The sequence below is a fragment of the Malania oleifera genome, chromosome 7 (assembly GCF_029873635.1).
Source record: "Malania oleifera isolate guangnan ecotype guangnan chromosome 7, ASM2987363v1, whole genome shotgun sequence".
NCBI classification, from domain to species: domain Eukaryota; kingdom Viridiplantae; phylum Streptophyta; class Magnoliopsida; order Santalales; family Ximeniaceae; genus Malania; species Malania oleifera.
The window spans coordinates 92797727-92820626 of record NC_080423.1 but is presented as its reverse complement, the minus strand read 5'-3'; the positions used below and the strand labels follow the sequence as shown (position 1 = coordinate 92820626).

Genomic DNA, 22900 nt, shown 5'->3' with positions numbered 1-22900 from the left:
GGTTCCTCCGCTTGAGGATTCTCGGCATTCTGCTGTTGTGTCCCGACAAACTTCTTTAGGGCACGGGTGTTTATCTGGAAACTGACCCTCTTCTGTTTCCTGACTATGCAATCCTCACACATGTCAATCTGCACTGGCTGTAGACCACTCAATTTTTCTTTTGAGTGCATCACCCTGAGTTCCTTCTCTCTCATGTGACCAAGTCGTTGGTGCCAAATGTTGCTATCGTCATTTCCTACAGCAACTGAAATAGACATGGAGGCATTGGAGGTTAGAAAAATTGTTCCGCTTTTCTTACCTCGTGCAATCGAAAGTACACCCTTTGAAACTTTCCATTCATCGCCAATGAATTTTGTTGTGTATCCCTCCTCTGCCAACTGACCAACTGAGATCAAATTCTTTCTCAGGTCTGGAATATATCTGACATTCTTCAGCTTCCATACTGACCCATTCATTTTGATCTTCACAACTCCCTTGCCGATTACGTCGCAAGGTTGATCATTGCCAAGGTACACCTTACCGAAATCACCTGGTGCATACTCCTCTAGGCAATCTTTGCAGCATGTGGCATGATATGAGGCTCTGGAGTCTAAGACCCAAGACTCATGCTTGCTCTCCAAAGAGCAGATCAACATCTCATCATTCTCAGAAGCAATATTTGCTTCTGTCTTTGCCCTCATCTCTTTGTTCTGACTTCTACACTGGTTCTTGTAATGACCAGTCTTTCCACAGTTCCAGCACTTAATAATTTTTCTACTCGGAGAACCTGTGTCTTGAGTACCTCTGAAATCTCTGGATTTGGACCATCTAGTCCTGGATCTGCCACGATTGTTAGATCGTCCATGCCCGCTTCCCTTTCCTCGGCTTTCCACATTCAAAGCTGAACTTGAAGTGGAGTTATTGTTCGACTGCACTCTGATCTCCTCTATCAAAATCATGCTGATAACCTCGTCGTATTTCAGTTTCGATTTTCCTGCAGAGCTATTGATCGCAGTTACAATACCTTTCCAACTCTCAGGCAGCTGACTGAGAATTAATAGGGCACGGATCTCACTGTCAAAGGTAATCCCGACCGAGGCGAGTTGATCTGACAGCTCATTGAAATTATTCAAATGCCTGCTGAAACTCTCACCTGCAGACATGCTCATTGTAAACAGTCTTTTCATGAGATGTACCTTGTTCGCGGTTGATGGCTGCTCGTACATGTTAGATAGCGCATCCATAAAAGCCTTGGTGGTTGTCAAGTTTTGATGTTGAAGGCAACAGACTTTGCCAACATCATCCTCACGGCTACGAGGGCTTTTCGGTCAAGCAACTCCTACTCGCTCTCCTTCATGGATTTTGACTTCTCCATCAGTGGTAAGTGCAATTCCTTACCAAACAAGAAGTCCTCGATTTGCATTTTCCAGAAATCGAAGTTCGTGCCGTCAAACATCTCGATGTGAGAGCTCTTCTGGTTTGACATCTCGATTCGCTGATCTAGAGATGGAATTAGCTCAATCGGACAGCACGGTTGGATCCAGAACAGCCGAAAACCCTAGTAATGGCTTAAGTCGTTCGATAAATGGACCCGAAATGGCTTCAAAAAGCCCGGTCAAACTTTTGGTCAAAACTGGTCAACTTCAGTCAACTTTAACGGAATATTCCTCTCATAGACGGAATATTCTCTGATGGCGTTAGTGATGCCGTCACTGTGCCGTCTGCTGACGTGGCACTGGGCCCACCAACTGTTGGATAACTGTGGGGCCCACTGCTAATGTGGCGCTGACGTGGCGTGGGACCCAGGGCTGACGTGGCGGCTGACTGGCAGCTTACTTTGCACCATGTGGCGCTAACGTGGCGGCTGGCAGGGCGCTGACGTGGACTAACGATGTGGCCCTGACGCAGCAGCGCTGATGTGGCTCCGGGTCTAGGATGGTTCGGGTTGATCCGGACTGAAAGCTGTTCCGGGTCGAGTCGGGTTGCGTCTGTCCCGGCGAGGAAGACGCATAGGCACTCGTGTGGCGCGTGACGGGTAGGCACACACGCATGATCGGCGCGTGAGAGGCGTCTTTCTCCTGCTCGGCGTGTGGTGGCGCGTGCGGGGTCGTTCGAGCTCCGGTTGCAGCCGTTGGCTTCGTCTCGGCGAGAGGAGTTCGATGGTAGCCTTAAAATTAAAATTTGAGCTACTGGACAGGGGCTCAAAATCCGGAATTTTTCTCCGATCTGGCGATTTTACTCCAACCAAAGCTCTGATACCAATTGTTGGGGAATAAAACCTAGAGCAACAATCACACACGAAGAAAAATAAACAAGCACATCCACACTGAAACACCGGATTTACGTGGTTCGGTCCAAACTGACCTACGTCCACAGGAACACACACCACTGCACTATAAATTGGGAGAAATATACAGAGGAGCCTCACTGCTCTACTCAACTCTCTCTCTCTCTCACACCTCAACTCTCTGCACTGCACAACACTATCACAGCATACAAAGCTCTCCACACACACTCACAACTTTTCACACATTGCACACATTGCACACAGCTCTCTTACATATATATATATACACAAGGGGGAGCTAAATTCAAAGGGGGTGGCTGCAGATTTCAACAAAATCTGCAGCGTAGGTGGAGGGCTGCTGGCTGTTGGTCTTCATTTCAACATAGGCTGCATGGGGAGGTGCTGCTGCCGACGGGTCCACACCAGAATTCCTAACATGTCATTTGTAAAGAAGAAGGACGGGTCGATGAGGATGTGCATCGACTACAAAGAGCTTAACAAGGTGACGATAAAGAATAAATACCCGTTTCCCAAGATTGATGATCTGTTTGACCAGCTACAAGACATACAAATCTTCTCCAAGATCGATCTACGATCTGGGTATCACTAGCTGAAGGTGAAAGCGAAGGATGTACCGAAGATAGCTTTTCAAACCCGATATGTCCATTGCAAATATATGATTATGCCCTTCCATCTGACAAATGCACCTACAACATTTATGGATCTGATGAATAGAGTTTTTCACGAATACTTAGATCAGTTCGTCATGGTATTCATAGATGACATCCTAGTGTATTTCAAGAGTGCTGCAGAAGATGAAGTTCATTTGAGACTAGTGCTACAAATGCTAAGCGAGAAGAGGTTATACGCTAAACTGAAGAAATGTAAGTTCTAGCTGGAACATATTGCGTTTCTAGGGTTTGTAGTGTCCAAAGAAGGGGTATCAGTGGATTCAAGTAAAATAGAAGTTGTAGGGGACTGGGGCGAGACTGAAGAATGTTCAAGATGTCAGAAGTGTTTTGAGTCTTGCAGGATACTACTGACGGTTTGTAGAAAGGTTCTCCAATTTATCAGGTCCCTTGATGCGACTCATAAAGAAGAACATGAAGCATGATTGGACGAATGAGTGCAAGCTTAGTTTCCAGGAGCTAAAACAATGGTTGGTTTCTGCTCCAGCTCTAACCATTCCATCTGGGGATGGTGGATTTGTTATCTTCAGTGACACCTCTAAGAAAGGTCTTGAGTGTGTTCTAATGCAAAAGGGTGATTGCTTATGCTTCTCGTCAACTCAAGGAATACGAGAAGAACTACTCGATACATGATATGGAATTAACAGCGGTAGTGTTTACATTGAAAATCTGGAGGCATTACATGTATGGTGAAAATTTGTTGACCTTATTGGTCACGTCTGGCTTTTATTATGACAAATACTTATTATATATCTAATGTGTGTTTGAGGTTTTATGCAGGAACTAAGATTGTTAAGATCAAGATAGGCACAAAGCAAGTAAAGTCTGAAGACCGATTATCGATCTTAATTGTAATATAATTCATTTGTGAAAATTGGTCTATAATAGTAAGTAGGGCTCTGGTTTGTAATAAGCTCACACACATCACATGCATGATTTATTTTGTAAGCTCAAACCAGATACGAACTAAAAAGTGACCGTAGAAAGACCTTAGGGTTTAGGTCGACTGACACCGGACTTTTTTAGTGTCTTAATTTTGGACATAAATGACCCTAGGACACATACATTTGTACATATATTTGTTAGGCACTTGAATAGGGTTTGTATGTTTCGAAACATGACCGAAATGCACACTTGGTGCACTTTCAATCGACTGGCCAACATAGTTCATTTTGGCCTGGTCAACCGGACCGGACCTGGGTCAACAGTTGACCAAGGTCCTGGTCGACCGAACTAGGTAGTTCAAAAAGCCTCGATCGATCGAAACCTCCCTGGGTCAACATTTTGACCATCTAGTCGACGAGCCACTTTTGTACTCCAACTACCTGGTCGACCGAGTGTCCTCAGGAGAAATCCCAACGATCTGGTTGATCGAACCAACCAGTTCAAAATGGCTTGGTCGACCGAACCTTGGTGATTTGAAAAATCGCCTTCTCCTGGTTGACCGAGCCTTTAGTTCAAAATCCCCCTAGTTGACCGAACTATATGAGACCTGGTTGATCGAAACATTTCTGGTCGACTGGACCTCTCGGGTTGTCCTGATTTTTACTATAGGTAAATAATTTTTAAACAGGGTTAAAATATTTGAAACATCATTAAACTTTCTTAATAATACCTAATAGGTCCCCAACAATCATATTTCCTCCCATGTCTATATATATAAGATCATTTGTGAAAATTAGACAAGGATTAGCTACTTTGATTAGGGGAGAATTCTCTGAAAATCCAAAAAAACCTATACTACCCATTTTTTAGCCTCATTCACTCATGCTTACCCTTTATTAGTGCCTACATCATCTATAAGTGGATTGAGTGTTTGTTTCAATAGGTGGATTGAGTGTTTGTTTCAATAGGTTTGCTCTCCTTGCCTTGATTGATTGACTTGATTTTCTTAAGAGCTAAACCCAAGTATTCTTAGGGGACTTTGTTGATAAGTGTCTCCTAAGAAGACTTATATAAAACTTATGAGATATCTTGAGAAGTTCATATTTGTTTTTGGATTGCAAAAACTTGTCAAATATTTTCAAATATCTATTGTGCTTTTATCTGGAAAAATATTTGAAGAGATACTTGTTCATGTGATAAAATCTTTGTTGCAATATTCATTAACTCACATATCATTTGCTGAATACAAAGATTGAATATATTTTTGCAAACCAAACATATACAGTACTTGAGCATCATACAACTGAGAAAATCCGCTTATTGAAATATACATATATATTGTTTGGCTAACATCTTTGTATGAACATCTTGCCTGAATATCTTGTGACACAAAGACTGCTTGATTGATACTCTCACGCACTTATTACACTGATAGTAAATATATATATATATATATATATATATATCTGAGAGTCGAGTTATTGGACCACATTGAGCTTACATATTATATCATTTGTGGTGTATGTAATTGCGCGTATTTGGGTACATATCTGCTTTACACGAAAGCACAATCACTGTACCATTTGATTGTAATACAAATCTGTTGTATTTCCAGGCACGGCCTTGAAGAGGGAGACTAGCCCTGGAATAGTCCCGGATTGGCTTAGACTCGGTTAGGAAAGTTAGGTGCGTCGTCCTGTTAAGGCGTATAGGTTGAAGTCAACCTCGCTAATTGACCTGATTAAGGTTGAGGTCAGCCCTATGCTAATTGACCTGGTTGTAATCAGTGCCGCTCCACCCTTAAGTGAGCTATTAGTGGAATCCTCGGGCTTTCGAGCTAGAGGCGGAGACATAAGCACAGTTGGCCGAACCCCGATAACATATCGTGTGTCTGTTTACATTTCCGCACTTTATATTTATCGCACATATATGTCATGGTGCGAATGATGTGCATGATTTAAATTCCACGTATCTTATTTATCAGCACATTTGGAATTGTGTATAAAGACCCTAGGTTACCAAATCATATTGACTTCTGACTTAAGAGAAAAGGTTAAAATTTCCAATTCACCCCCTCTCTTGGGAATACACCAATTCTAACATAAAGGTACTAGATTTTTACCGACCATAAAAGTCTTAAGTACATTTTCACCCAAAAAAAGCTGAATATGAGGCAGCGTAGATGGCTTAAGTTGATAAAGGATTACGACAGTACCATAAGCTATCATCCAAGAAAAGCAAATGTGGTAGCTGATGCTCTGAGTCGGAAGTCCATTGATGCATTAGTCTCAGTAGTGGGAGTTCAGCGTCATATCTATATGGACCTGGAAAGGTTGGGCTTGGAAGTAGTGGGAGGAGATCACCAGGCTCTTCTTGCTAGCTTTGTGGTAAAGCCGACCTTATAGGAGAGGATCCGAACAGCTCAGAAGGAAGACGAAGAGCTGGTAGAGGTTATGGAAGGGGTATAAAGTGGTTTAAAGCCGGATTTCAATATCTCTGATGATGGGATATTGAGATTCCACAGTAGGGTTTGTGTATCGAATGACACTGAGATTAAACAGGTCATTCTGGAGGAGGCACATCATTCACTCTACACCGTACATCCAGGAAGTACGAAGATGTACAGAAATCTGAGGGAATATTTCTGGTGGTCGAACATGAAAAGAGAGATTGCTAGTTTCATAGAGCAATACCTGACATGTCAGCAGGTCAAGGCAAAGCACCAAAGGCCAGCAAGACCCCTTCAGCCACTTAACATTCCCAAATGGAAATGGGAGCATATCTCAATGGATTTCATATTAGGGTTATCTACCGTGGTACATGAGCAGAATGTCATATGGGTTGTAGTAGATCGACTGACAAAGACTGCATATTTCATTCCAATCAGAGTTAGTTATTCTCTGAATAGGCTGGCAAAACTATATGTGCATGAGATTGTACAGCTCCATGGTATCCCAGTTTCTATCATTTCAGATCGAGACCCACGTTTTACTTTTCGATTCTAAAAGAGTCTACAGGATGCCTTGGGATCATAACTTACGTTCAGCACGTCATTTCACCTGTAGACGGATGGGCAGTTTGAGAGGACTATTCAGACGTTAAAGGATATGTTGCGGGCATGTGTACTAGATTTTGGGAACAGTTGGATACGATATCTATCGCTTGTGGAATTTGCATATAATAACATCTACCAGGCCAATATAGAGATGAAACCATATGAGGTATTGTATGGTCGTCGGTGTCGATCTCCATTATACTAGGATCAAGTAGGCGAGCGGCAGATACTAAGACCGAAACTGATTCAGCAGGCCTCTACAAAGGTCGAGCTATTTAGAGAGAGAGTCAGGGTAGCTCAGAGTCGATAGAAGAGTTATGCATATACTCGCCGACGAGAGCTAGAGTTCGAGGCAGGAGATATGGTATTCCTAAAGATCGTTCTGATGAAAGGAGTAATGAGGTTTGGGAAAAAGGGGAACTAAGCCTTCGATACATTGTGCCATTTGAGATCCTGGAAAGGGTAGGTTTGGTTGCTTATTGAGTGACATTACCCCCAACACTATCCAGAGTTCATGACGTGTTTCACGTGTCAGTGCTGAGGAAATGCGTGCTAGACCCTTGGCACGTGTTGAGTTACAAACCTCTGGAGATCAGTGATGCATTAGATCATAAGGTACAACAGTTACGGACTAAGAAGATACCGTTGGTGAAGGTATTATGGCGTAATCACGCAGTGAAAGAAATTTCATGGGAATTAGAGTCAGAGATACACTAGAAGTACCCTCAATTATTCAGAGATAGTTAAGAGTTAGACAGGTAAGTAGAATAGGTGGTTCAGGTTATTTTAGATATGGTTTTTGGGAGAGTTTTGTATGTATATTGTAATCTCTCGAAGCATCACATTGTAACCACAGTATTCCTCCGCCATATGTGAGGGTATGTAATAAATTTAGGCCAGAGCTATTATGTGGGTGGCTACCGACTCTTCTGTAGAACTAAGTGATAAGGTGAAGTTATGCTTAAAATCGGTTAACAAATTTCGAGAACGAAATTTTTGTAAAGAGGGGAGACTGTAGAGACCCAAAACCATAAAATAAGGAAATAAATAAGAAAATGGTAAAAAGGTAAATTTAGCTGGCTTCGTCGATGAAGCCAAGGTTCTCTTCGACGAATGCCCTATAAAGTTCATCGCCGAAATTCAAAGCCTCAGCAACGAAGAGATCCCGACCGATAGGGAAAAATATCAAATGAGGGCTCGTTGACGAAAGAAGAGGTTCATCGACGAAGAGCCTTCTGTGGCTCGTCGACGAAGGTACAATTTGTCAACGAATTTGACCAGGTTAAGGGGTCTATAAATATCATTTTTCATTGCATAGGGGATAAGAAATCACAAAAGCTCTCTCTCTCTCTCTCTCTCTCTATATATATATATATATATATATATCTCTCTCTCTCTCTCTCTCTTTCTTCAATCCTTCGCCGTTCGTCGCCCGTTTCGATGATCGTAGGATACCACATGGATCCGGAGGAAAACCTCTACGATTGTAGCGGATTGGATCTTCACTTTGAGGATTTCTAGGTTTTATCCCGAAATCGAGGTAAGGGTCTAAGTTCGTTTATGCTTATATGTATGTTATGACTATTCATTAGCAACATTTTACTAAGTAAAAGTGTCGGTTTTTCAGTTTTATGGTTATGGTAAAAAGTCAGGTTTTGGCATATGATGTCCAAACTTTCCAAAACTACTTTATTTGTATTAAACCCAACGTAGGAGATGCTTGGAACCCTTGTTTTCTATTAAACGATGTTTTTCGAACTATATACTATGTATGGTCTGTTTTTATCCAAACGAGCGTAGCATATGTTATGGAATGGAATATATGTAGAACTGATTAATACGTATATGAACTATAGGAACTAAAGTTCCAAATTGTTATCAGAAAATGTGGAAAATGGTGTCGGTTAGATATCGAGCTCTATATGTGAAAGGGTTAAATCGAGAGTGTGTATGTGCTGGTTTATACCATAGTTTGATTGAAAGAAAAAATGTATAAAAGAATGCATGAATGAGATTGTGAAAAATACTGGAATTGCGCAGGTTAATTTGTTTTATTATAAATCGTATATATAGTATTGGGACCGCAACTTGTTACAATGAGTGCCTTCAAAAGCTCAAAGTTATTATGGAAGCCCTAAAAGTTTAATGTTATTATGTAAGCACAGTATTGTTGCTAGAATATGAGATACAGTGCAACCACACCTATGTTCTTAGTGTGGGTATCTATGTAGTCGTCTTGGTATGAAGGACCACTAGTTGATCACAAACCACTGGAGTAAATTACGATGCCTAACAATGTTTGCATGAATAGGGCTCAATCAGTGCTTTATTATTGTATAACTTGCGCCACGGGGTAGTGTTGGCATAGTTATTATTGTTTCAAAGTTGGACGGTGTTCTAAATATACATATGCATGATTTAAAAACAAAAATGGGCAAAGTCACAGGTTTGAGTACCGGACAGAGGGATTGTACAGTGTATGGGCCTGTATCCTACCCTAACCTTGGGAACTCTCGCTCGTTATGATGTTGAATTAGCTATTGTAGGATTTATATCTATATATCTCCTATATTATAGTATTGATAATATGATATATACCTAACTGCTTGCAGTTGGTTTAAACACATGTTGTCATATATTGATGTAATATCTTCCACCTTACTGAGAAGTGTCTCACCCTAACTTACAACCTTTGTTTCAAGTCCTTCAGGAAACTGGTCGTAGGCTTTTAGAGGGACATCGAAGCTTAGTACTGTTTTTAGTTTACGTAAGTATTTTGTATATGTAATAGACTTAATTCAGAATGCCTTTTTGGGGATTGCAAGAACAGGTTATGTTTTAAGTATGATCATATGTATGTAAGAAGTCACTTAGAAACTTTGGTAAGTCTAATAGATGAAGTATGAATGTTTATGTTTTCCGCAATGTATGAAAGCAGAGATCTATATGATACACTCGTATGTCCCTGTTTAGGGTGGGTAGTTTATGTATGTTATCAGATATGTGTAGACTATGCATGAATAGTAGCACTTTGGGCCCATCTATTGAGTCGGGGCATTACAGTGGCATGTTACCTGGTAAACATGTCTCCTTCTACAACTATTAATGCAAAGGTTCCTAAGGAGATATAGAAAGGTAAGCTAGTAAATTACTCTATGTTGAGAATATTTGGTTGTCCATCATATGTGCATGTGCAAGAACAGGACATATCAAAGTTGGACTCTAAGTCCAAATTATGCGTATTTCTTGGTTTCCAAGAATGAGTGAAGGGATACCAGTTGTGGGACCCTATAGCATGGAAGGTGGTGATTAGCAGGTATGTGGTCTTCGATGAGGAAACCATGTTGAAGAAGAATTCTGATAAGAAGGTGGAGTCTGATTCAGCAGGAGTACCTATTCAGGTGGAGCTGGACTGTCTTCAGAATTCAGGTGTGGGTAATACTCACACTACTGTTGTTGATTCTGTTGCATAGGATACAGTGAGAGAGGCTACAGTTCCTTAGGAAATTCCTTAGACAGGTGATAGACATGAGCCTACAGGGCTAGCCCCGGAAGAGAAAGGAAGAATGTTAAACCTCCGGTCAGGTATAGGTTTGAGGACTTAGTTATATTTGCTCTGGTTACTAGTAGTGGAAATCCTTCTGATTTTCAGGAAGCAGTTTAGAGTTCTGAACGAGATAGTTGGCTTGGAGCCATGATTGAGAAGATGGAGTCTCTTCATAAGAATGACACTTGGGTGTTGGTTCAGAAGCCCAAGGACAGGAAGCTGATTGTTTGTAAGTGGGTTTTCAGAAAGAAAGAACCTACTTTAGAATCAGAAAGGATAAAATATAAAGTTAGGTTAGTAGCAAAAGGATACAAACAGGAAGAAGGTATAAATTATAATGAAATCTTTTCTCCTATTGTTAAGCATGCTTCTATTAGATCCTTGTTAGCATTGGTTGTCATGCATGATTTAGATCTGGAACAGATGGATGTAAAGACATCTTTCCTTCATAGTGAGTTGGAGGAAGATATCTTTATGGAGCAATCGGAGGGGTTTGTGGAACAAGGCAAAGAACACTTGGTATGTAAGTTGAATAGGTCTCTTTATGGTTTAAAGTAATCCCCTAGGCAATGGTATAAGAGATTTGATTCTTATATGTTGAGGATTGGGTATGTTAGAAGCAGTTATGACAGTTGTGTTTACTTTAGATTGCTTAACAGTGGTGTATATGTGATCCTTATGTTATATGTGGATGACATGTTGATTGCCTCTAACAGTATTGATGGGTTGAATATGTTGAAAGCCAGGTTATAGGATGAGTTTGAGATGAAAAATCTTGGTACAACTAAAAAGATCCTTGGCATGGAAATCAGGAGGGACAGACAACAGAAGAAGCTGTGGTTGTCACAGGGTAAGTATATTGAGAAGGTGTTGGAAAGGTTTAACATGGATAAGGCTAAATCGGTAAGTACACCTCTAGCTGCTCATTTTCAGTTGTCTACTAAACTGTGTCCTTCTACTGATAAGGATAAGTTGGATATGGCTAATGTGCGTTATGCCAGTGCAATAGGGAGTCTGATGTATGCTATTGTATGTAGTAGACCAGACTTGTCATATGCAGTTAGTTTAGTAAGAAAATATATGGCTAATCCAGGTAGAATGCATTGGAATTTGGTGAAATGAATTTTCAGATATTTGCGTGACACTCTAATTATGGTACCCTGTTTGAAAGTATTGATGATTGTAATGTTCAGGATTATGTGGACTCTGATTATGCTGGTTATTTGGATAAGAGGAGGTATACTTCTGGCTTCATTTTACCATGGCTGGTGGTTCCATTAGTTGGAAGGCTATTGATGACACGTCAAAGTTGCGTAATTAGGCGTTTAAAACTGTGCATTCAAGATTATAATTCTAGTTAAATGCCTAATTATGTCTAATATTTTTAACGTCGAGCTCATTTGATAATCTTGAGATAAATATCCTATTTTTGTAGTAAATTTACGGTTATTCGTGTTTTAATATTGCAAGACAATTTTGGAAATTAGAATTGAAATTAAAAACGTAGATGAAGTCATGCATGTGACTGTGAGCCATGCACGTATTTATTTGAGGCCGCGTGATCGAACTTGTGTCTGAGTAGCCGTGTGCGTGTGTGAAAGGAAGTCGTGAAGTCATGCACGTGAATGCATGAAATTTGAAGTCATGCAAAAGAAAAAAAGAAAAAAAGAAAAATATATAAGGGTCGGGCCATGCAAAATAGAAAAGAGATCGCGCATCCGTGAGTGTGTGTGCGTGAGTGGCTGGGCTTGGAGGTGAAGACATGAGTGGGCTACCCTATGTGTGTGCTGGAACATAAGAAAAAAAAGGTTTTTGTTGGGTCTAATTTGACTCGACCATGCACGTAAGGCCCAAATCTTGTGAAGGGGTAGCCGGCTGGAAGGAATAAAAAGGGGGAAGGCTTGCTTAGGGTTTTGGGGGTCTTGTTTTTATTTTTTAGAGTAGCTTTTGCAGGAGGCAGCAGGGGGTGTCATGCATAGGTGAGGCTCCTTCTCTTCTTTTCTCTCTCTTTTTCTCTTCTTATGTTATCTCTTCTCTCATTCTCCCAAATCTCGGCTTCTCTCTTTTTCTCTCGGTTTCTTCCTCTCCTCTCCCTCAGTCTTAGCTCTCTCCCTCTCAGCTCTATCTCCTTTCATCTGCTGCTCCTACTGTCTCCTCTTGCTACTGCGTGCTACTCTACGAGCCATTGCTGTTGTTGCTTCTCTCATCTGCAACCTGGTGCTGCTGCTGTGTGCAGGGAAGGGGGAGCAACTCGACAGCTATTGTGTTGTGCCTATGCCTGTGCCTGCTACTATTGTGTTATGCCTACTGCATGGGAGCAACCCGAGAGCAGCTCCAATTCCTCTCTCTCTCTCTCTCTCTCTCTCTCTCTCTCTCTCTCTCTCTCTCTCTCTTGTTTTAAATACCTGTTTAAGCTTTTGACATAATTAATTTTAGTTTTATTTCAATTAAAGTTTGTTGGATTTTAGAAATTTGTTGGGTAATTTATATTATTAAGTTCAGTTTTTTTTGCCATCGTTGGGTTTGTTTTTTTTTTTTTTTTCCCTCTCTCTCACTCTCTCATTTCTTTTATATAGTTTTTTTTTTTTTAGTTAATCTTGCTTATTTGAGTTGTGTTAAAATCCTAGAATTTTAAATTTTTATTTGGTTATTATTAAAGTTCAAGTTTTTATTATCTTTGGAATGAGTTTCAGGTTGAGTTGTGTTTCATTGTCAAGCTCGATTTGCTCTTTCTAATTCTTAAGTTCATTTTTTCTTGAGTGGATTGTTTGGTTTGGTTTAGTCTTTGTTTAAACTATTGACTAGGTTGATTTTTATCTGAGTTAGTGTTTGATTGAGTTTTTTTTGGATTGAATGCTTTAGTCAAGTAGTAGAGTATCAGTTTTTTTTGTCTTTATTTGGAAGTTTAAACGCAGGATTTCTTTTCCAGTATGAATATTTAATATAGGATTTAACTACTGTTACTTGTTTCTTATTTAGATTTCACACATTTTTCAAGTTTCGTTGCACAAATCTCAAAAATCCTAGGAAACTGAAACTGAACTGTGTTCAGTAAACTTTTTTTTTCTTATTTGCTTTTGGGATTATGCAAAATTTGGAATTAAACTGCATTCCCTGAGGAGACAATTTGGTCCTTGGGCTAATTATTACACGACTAAACTCCTATACTTGGGATAGCTTCCGAGCTGCTCATTTTTAGAGTAAGTCAGCTATGTTACAACCTAGTATAACTTTGTCTACTACAGAAGTTGAATACATAACTTTGACAGAGGCAGGTAAGGAGGCTTTGTGGCTAACTAGACTGATTCAAGAACTTGGTGTTGTGCAGGATAGGTTACATGTATTCTGTGATAGTCAGAGTGCGATCCACTTGGCAAGGAATCAGGTCTCCCACTCTCGCACAAAGCATATTGACGTGCGGTACCATGCAATTAGAGGTTGGGTTGAAAGTGGTAAGTTCCAATTATTGAAGATCCACACAGATGGAAATGCTACAGATATGCTCACGAAGCCTGCTACATTACCTAAGTTCAAGCGATGTTTGGATTTAGTTAATGTAGTCTCTTGTTGATTGTTGACAAAGCATCCAAGAGCATGGGAATGAAATGTTGTGCTTGGCTGCGATTAAAAGCCAAGGTGGAGATTGTTAAAAAATATGTTTATTTTTATTTATTTATTGTGGCTTTTATCACAGCCGTTGGATCATCTCTAAATCCAACGGTTGTGTGGTGTCATATATATGTTTGTAAGCCACGAGAAAATATTGGGATTACTTGTCCTCTTGTGCAAGGAGAGCTAGAGAGGGATTCTCTCTAGGAAGAACTTTTCTTCAACGGATTGAAGGTGAAGGGGTGCACAGGGGATCTGAGATCGATGAGAGACTGATCAGATCTTGTACTGCCATCATTTCATAGTGGATTTTTCTCCAAGTGCATGCTCCATGGACGTAGGCAACCTTGCCGAACCATGTAAAATCTCTCGTCTCCATTTTTTTGTGAATATTTTTTTTGTGATTTATTTTGTTGATCCGAAGATCAAAATCGTTGCGCATCAACACATTATTTTTTCTTGTTAAGGCATAATGATATGATTTATAAGAGGTTTTAAAATTATTTTTGTAAGAATCATTTTTCTTAGTTCGCAAAGACTTTTTAGAGTTTTATTTCCCTCTTGTGGCTATACCATGATTTTCATTTTTCTTTTTCAAGATAACATTTTCCTTCAAAACATTTTGATTTTTCAAAATTTTCATCTCAACTTGAAAAGATCCATGGTTTTTTTGAGTCTTTTTTAAAAACTCCTCATTTTTCTTTTTAAGAGAAATATTTTCCTCTTTTAAGGTAGAATAAAGGCAAGATTCTTTTCCTTTCCATTTTGACAATTTATATTCCAAACCTTTGATTTTGACTTCTAAAGTTTCATTTTCTTCTTTCAATGAGGACTCCCTTAGTTTAACCATAGCAAGCTCTTTCTCAACATTTTTGTTTCTTCTTTTTGCTAAGACTAATTCATCCTACAATTTAGCACAAGTTTCTGCTATTTCATCATAAGAAGGAGTATCATCATCATCTTCCGAACTTGTTCCTTTTTCTTCATGTTCGTTGGCCATGAAGCAATGATGTGCCTTTTTTTTTTTTTTTTCTCATTTTTGCTTATTTCTTTATTCCTAAAGTGTTGTTTATCTACAAGGGATTTCCTCAAGTCTCTTACTAGTGATTTCATATCATCCTTACTATCTTCATCGTTTTCAAGAACTCCTTTACAATTTGGACTAGATGATATAAAAGCAATGCATTTATCCTTCCTAAGCTTTTTAGGATCTAAAGTCGTATTTTTCTTAAGTTCATAAGTCATAAGTGACCCAATAAGCTCATCAAGTGTGACTTTGGTTAAATCCTTTGCCTCCTCAATGGCGGTGGATTTTGCATGCCATGACTCGGGTAAAGATCAGAGAACTTTTTGAACATTATCCTCCATAGTCTAAGTTCTACCGAGTGCTTTTAGTTTACTTGTGATGTGAGTGAACCGAGTGAACATGGATGTGATGGATTCTCCCTCGTCCATTTTAAACATTTCATACTCATTGACTAATATGTAAATTTTGGACTTCTTAACTTGTTAAGTGCCTTCATATGTGACTTCAAGTTTTTCTCATATTTCTTTACCAGTATCACAACCACAAACACGATTGTATTCATCATTATTTAAAGCACAATAAAGAAAGTTTTTGGTTTGAAAGTTAAGCTCAACTAGCCTTAGTTCGGTTTCCGACAACTCCTTAGGTTGTTTTGGTTCACTTTTGGCATTTTTGAATTCATAATCTCCCTCTGAGATGACCCATCATATCTTGAAATCGTGTGTTTTGATGAAGGTAGTCATTCGGTTTTTCCAAGCTGGCTAGTTTGAATTGCTAAACAATGGCGGTCTTGTCACAGATTGTCCTTGAGAGGAGGCACTCGCCAAACACTCCATTTGATCTTTACGCTTTGGATTTTACACCGTTAAATGCAAGCGTCTAGCTCTGATAGCACTTGTTAATCGTCATAGCCCGGGAGTATATACGTGTACCCCGCAGCGGATATACAATGTAGAGTTAGAGGGGAGGTGATGGACTCTTTTTGCGTATATTAAATATTTCAACAAAATAAAATCTCTTGGCAAGATGACAAGCAATTATATCACAATATACAAAATATAAATCATGCACAAGACAATAAAATAAAGAGTAGGGAGAGAAAATCAATACCAGGATTTTTATGTAGTTTGGCTCTAAGCTTACGTTCACGCCTTAGCACCAGGTCAAGGATTCCACAATACACTATCAACGTTCCTTCCCCGGTGGAGCAAGTCTTACAACTCAGGATACACAACCCTACACTTGGGAACAAATTTTTATTTTTCACAAAGAGCCTTTACCAAGCTATTCACCAAGAACCCTCACAATGGTTCACAAAGAACCTTACACGAAATAGATGATTATAATGAGAATGCTCTTTCAATGAGCAAATATTAAATACAAAGCAAACCTCACACTTCTCTCTCAAGAATTATATCAAACAAGATTTGGAGAACAAGAGAGATGAGCACATGTGAATATGAACTAAGATGCAATGTGTTAGGTTTTGGAATTAAGGATATTTTTCACTATAAGCTTGTATAAATCATTAAAATCATGACTAAACAAGAGTAATAGCTTGTATTTATAGCCAAAATACCCAACTAGCCTTTATTGGATTACTAGGAGCAATTCCCAAACAAAACTAGTTGTTTTTGCCCGTTAGTGTCATTCTGCCCGTTGGCCTCGTCGACTAGTGCCATGCACTCGTCGACTTGTGTCAACTAGTCACTTATCAATGAATCTCATATTCTTGTCGACGAGTGCCTTGAATTAGAAAAAGTCATCAACATGAAAGTTGTGAGATTTTTTCTCAACTTTCCAGAAACACCAAGATCGTCCTTTTTTGTACTTTTCTAGCAAAAGTTATACCCAAAAAAAATGAAGCGTGTTCAGAAAATTTGATAGGTGCATAACTTAGATTTTAAATCCAACCAAAAAGCCTTTTAAATAATTAAAACATTCTTAGATAAAAGTATATGAAATATATTAAGTCTAATATAGTTTAATACTTCTTCAAATGAGTTTTCTATTAAATATAAGATATCTTGTTAATAAAAACACATTTGAAAATTCGCTTCGATATCTTATATGCTTAGTATGTCCTTTATGAAAATATACTTGACTTTCTTGAATTGCTTAGGACATAAAGCTCATTTTGACACAACCGGCACTAAGTATGAAAATGTTTATAAAACCAAGATAATGAAAACTTGTCCCTTTGAAAAATATATTTAAGTTTAGGATTCTTTTGACAAACTCTTTGAGTTAACTTTGAAAACTATGTATGTGAGTTTGTTGACTTAAGTGAAATCTTATAAACTAATGTGTTATAGTATACATGCAATTGTTTAACTCTTACTCAAAAATCATGCAAGAAACAAAACGTAAGAGTTACAACATAAACTACCTCAAACACACACCCCATTATATATTATACAACATTAAGTTTCCTTGGATGTGCTTGAATCCTTTCCGAGTACGTGTTCATTTGATCTTCCTATTTAAACGTCAACTCGATCCGATCTTTGCCTTTGATCTTAGTACTTTATGTAATTGTCATTGAACTTGTACTAAACATGATCTGCAAAGATGAAAAACAACAAAAAACTATATATAGGTTAATATCATCAAAACACATAATACCATGATAATGCAGCCAACAAGGGTAACATTTATCTCCCTTTTTGATGATGTCTAACCTATTACTAATTTACTTAATATTTGCACTTGAGTTTGACTTAGTATAACGTATTATGCAAAGACAAGTTCACCTAAAACCACTAATGGCTTGTTTTCATCAAAATAATACAATTAAACTCACATAACATCTACGACTAACAATATTTTTTCATAAATATAAATTATTAGTGATATCTTATAATTGATGGATGAATATTTTATATAAAAACTCTTGGGACTTTGAAATTTTTACTTATTATTTTTTTAATTGATATTAATTATATATCTCATAATGCAAAAGTCTTTCGGTGCTTTTATAAATCTCTTTTCTTTACCTCTTTAAAAAAAGTTATAAATATCTCTGTTGATAATTTCACTTGTGAATTTGTCCCACATTAAAAAAAGTGAGTAGATGAAGGGTGATTATATACATGATTGAATCCAAAACCCAAAAGGCTTAAACTTTTTGATCAAGTTGATGCTCACCCATATGTATCAAGTACACCTATAAACTCCTCCAGTATTAAAATGTGGTATCAGAGCTGACGACTCATAAGTCTGGGTAAGGGAGTGTGTGACCAAGGTCAACAAAGATCATCTAGACTATAAAAATTGATACAAATATGATCAAAACATAGGAGGTAGGGATTACTTTGGAGGCCCACATAGAATACAATCTGAGACACACAAGACGCAGTGGTAAGACCCACTAGAGCAAACTGTTAGCGAATTAGTCCATGAGGGAGAAAATGACTTCCGTTCGAGGGGGATCAGTTGGAACTCACAGGTGGGAACACTTCCGTTCAAGGGAGAGCATTGAAACTCACAAGTGAGGAAGAGATTGTTGATAATTCTACTTGTAAGTTTGTCCCACATTGAAAAAAAGTGAGTAGATGATAAGTGCTTATGTTTGGGCCCAAGGCCCATTGACTTAAACTTTTGGATCAAGTTGATACTCACTCATATGTATCAAGCACACCTATGGATTCCTCTGGTATTAACAATCTCAATAATTAATCTAATAAATGAGGCATTACTACTACAGAAAACGCTTTTCGCAGTGGTTATTTTCACCATTTCGCAGCAATTATATTGGTCGCTATTTTTTTTTCACTGGCGAATGCGCAATTGCTGCGAGAGTTGGCATTTGCAAAAGTTCTAGTGGCGATTACAAACATTGCCAGTAAAGGTCATGTCAATCACCGCAACAAATATGGACATTAAAGGCAATTAATAGCGACAATTATATTTGTTACTAAAAAGACTTTGCAAGCTTGTGTATAAACCTTTTACCATCAAATTTAAATCTCCGCTAAATATATGTACAATATGTTTTAGGGCAATTATAATTGCCACTAAAACTTAACCACCTATTAAAAGCCCAATTATATATAATTTTTTACCACCAGAACATAACATTTAAACCTGAAAATAGTAAACATAATTGTCGCCAACTATTTAAAATAAAGATCCACAAGCAAATGATTTTTATCAAAATTGATTATAATCAAATACTGACCACTCACTATAAAATTCAAACAATTATAGAATTGTCTTGCAAAACAATACTTTCAAAAACGAAATGCATAAATAGACAAGTCCCAAATCCAAACATATTTGTCTAGTACATTCATAAACCAAAACAAAAAAGTCATGTCCAACTCTTAAGTCACAATCTCCATCCAATCCATCATTGATTCTAAGAAGTTCATACTAAACCATTAGCTCATCATAAGGTATGACCTGTAGAAAAGCAGAATGAAAATATAGAAATAAAAATAAGACAAGTAGAATAAGAAGGAAAACGAAGGAAAGAAAAAGGAAATCTACATTAAAAATGCAAGCATATGTTTCCAACAACACAAACACCTCTAGTTAACCACTTAAAGCAAAGCATAAATAAATGAAAACTTCATCAAGCAACCTAGCCTTAGATATCCTAGTTCACCATACACATCTTCCTGTAAAGCATTAGTTTTTCAAACATCATCCATTTGCATAGTCTTAACCTTACCCTAGTCTATCCGTAACAACAATTATAATCCCAAATATCACGTAGTTAATCCCAACATAAGTTTTGCATTTCCTATAAGATGCATACACTCAAGGTCCACAGTAGGTACACACATATTCTAAGGCAAACAGTATCTACCTCGATCAGTTTGTGGAGGCATCATGAATTGCAATGATGCACATTGTGATAGAGGTCCATCTTGTGAAAGAACCTTGTTTGAGGCAGACCATGCATGTTGTGCTAGGTGATTGAGGGTGTCCAAAATTGAAGACCTGACCCACAAGTAAGACTAGTCAAAAAGCACAAGGGCTAGAGGCAAAGCATGCATCCTGAAAGTATTACAATGGAGCCAGCACAAAGATTCTAAAATTTTCATGGTACATCTCTAATAGTTGCACATTTTAAGCATTATCTAATGTGAACATTGAAGATTTTTATCTGGTGTACTTTGCGATGGTAATATGAGATATATTCAGTTCAGTTGGTTAAAGATAGGTTGGAGGTTGCTGTGTTTTGCCATAGCTTGCTACACTGAAGAGGCTTCAGTTTTATGCTCAAGCTTGCGATGCTTACAATGGCTTTAAACTCAGGATATTCTTGTCTCTAATCATGTTTTTTTTATAATGCTAGTTTAAAGGCAGACCATGCATGTTGTGCAAGATGATTGAGGGCGTCCAAAATTGAAGACCTAATCCACAAGTAAGACCAGTCAAAAAGCATAAGAGCAGAGGCAGAGCATGCATCCTGAAAGTATTACAATGAGTTGCCTCTGTGTGGACACATAAAGGTTCACACTCCCACTAGAGGGAAGATTTTCAACATAAAAATAAAAAACACTTGATTACTCATTTTTTAAAAGCGTATTATTGCGTAATATGTTGTAAGATTATACACAACAAATTAAAATGAGTCATCTTGTGGGGGCTCTGCATAGCGGTACATCCCTAGTTGAGAGAGAGATGGAGTTTCCAAAAAAAAAAAAGTTACTCATTTTTTAAAATGTTCTGTTGTGAAGCATGTCTTCGGCTGTTTCAAGCATGTCTTCGGCTGTTTCAATTTTTTCCCTTGGATTCCTTTTATAACATGAATTGCTTGGTTTTCTAGTTATGTAGCACCAGCATATGCTTCCAAGTTGTGTGGACTGCCTTCCCTGAAGAAACTCAAATTCCCTCAATTGCTCTTCAGTGTGTTAATCCAAATCCAAACAGTAGGCTTAAAATGGGTGATCTAATCCACATGCTAGAGCCATGAGACTTGCTGCTTTGTGGTGTAAGAACTACACTGCCACAATATGAATTTATGACTTATGAATTTCAACAAATTACTGGGTGTTTCTAATTCCTTCTACCTTCACAGACTTTATCAGTGACTGAAATACAAGAATATCAAATTAGGAGAGCAGCATTTCATAAGAATTACCCAGCAAGAGATTTCAGCTGTTGCTAAATTGGTAAGATTGGTTTGAAATAGAAACTAGGCAGCAGCTATCAAGCTGAAAAAACAATGCTGAAAAAAATCACAATGTGGAGGTAAGCCTTGGATAGTTCCAAGTCAATTAGAGCAAGTTTTCAAATTTATTTCACTACAATTTTGTGCGGAAATTATGAACGCAGCAAGCAATGAAGCACTAAAGTATAATTCAAACACTCATAATAGGTGAAAACAACAAGAATCAACACACAAATATATGTGATTCGGCAATGACTACATTCACAGGAGCAATCCGGCAAAGGTTTCACTATAAAAATGAAAGTTACACAATACAAAGATACAATGATCTCTCACACTTTTAATATGCCCAGAAAGACATATTTATCAACCCCTCGGAGGCTTCCCTCCAAATACCCAACCGAACGTTCCAATTCAAAATTTAAATTCTTTCTTGCAGCCTGTGAGCACTCGTCGACGAGAAGGATCCACACGTCGACGAGAAGGGTCCACTCATCGATGAGCAGGGTCCACTCGTCAATGAGTCTCTGCTGCTCATCACCAAAAGACTTCATATATGTTTTTCTTCCTTTTATCTATATACTCCATAAAGTATAAGAGCCACACAAATACAACAATTTTCATTTAAAGAAAAATTTTGTATGGCAAGAGAGCAAGGCTCTGTATTATGCTTTCTGATTCTTAGGTACTTCATTAATAATTCAAATTTCTTGGCAATTATGTCATGTGGCTTTATTTGCCATATATTTGGACTAGACTGAGTAATAAACTGAATGAACTAAAAATCTGAAGTCCTAACATACCAAATATCATTCAGTTTAGTAAAATACTAACTTTAAATTGGATCATCCAAGCACATTAGAAGTATTATCATCATGAGTAAGAAACAAAAAACAACACTGACCTTGCTCTTTTTGGTCATCCTGCACAGAATGCACAACCCTTCTAGTGCGACATCAGTCTTGGTATATTGCGTGTGTGTGTGTGTGTGTGAGAAAGAGAGAGAGAGAGAGAGAGAGAGAGAGAGAGAGAGAGAGATTGATATAAATGAATGTGGCTATGAATTGCAAAATGCTACTGTCACGAAAGGGGGGGGGGGGGGGGGAGGGAAACTCACGGCTGAAAGGGCTTCACGACAGCAGATTCATGAACAGCTTCACAGCAGCAAGGGCGCAAGGCTTCTCGTGCAGAAGGATTTTCGGGCTTCTTGGCTTCACGGCGACAGATTCAGTTCACAAACAGCAGGGCACAAGGCTCTTGTGCCGCAAGGCTTCTCGGCGGCAGATTAGGGCTGCAATAGAAGAGGGAAAGGGAATTTGGCTGGACGCGCGGGTGTGTTCTGGAATCTGGCTTAAGAGGGAAAGGGTTAAATTCAGTATTCATTTTCTTTTTTATCAATTATTTATTTTATATATATATATATGTGTGTGTGTGTGTGTGTGTGTGGAGTTTTTTCCCGTTTTATAATTAAGAAGAAATAAAATATAAAATAATACTTTGATTGGGAAATTTTTTTCCAAAATAATGCTTACGTAATCTCACAGCTTCATGCTGCGAGATTTAAACTGATGGCCACTCTGCCTTCGGCGCGTGGCAAAGAGAGAAACAGGGGGCAGGTGACGCGTGGCAACGCTTGAAGAAATCTCGCAGCTCCAAGATGCGAGATTTAAGAAGCCATCGAACGGAGAGGCGACGCGT

General features: G+C 38.4%; 1 protein-coding gene across 1 annotated transcript in view; it reads right to left on the bottom strand.

Annotated features, from left to right (window-relative positions):
* Nucleotides 1–22572, bottom strand: part of LOC131159966 (uncharacterized) — a 63421-nt gene extending 40849 nt beyond the window's left edge. The window contains exons 1-3 of the mRNA XM_058115221.1: nt 22320–22572; nt 17468–17641; nt 16189–16314 (exon numbers count right to left, since the gene is read on the bottom strand). The gene's annotated coding sequence lies outside the window, so the exon portion shown is untranslated. The remainder of the gene's footprint in view (nt 1–16188; nt 16315–17467; nt 17642–22319) is intronic.
* Between the last annotated feature and the right edge of the window lie 328 nt (nt 22573–22900).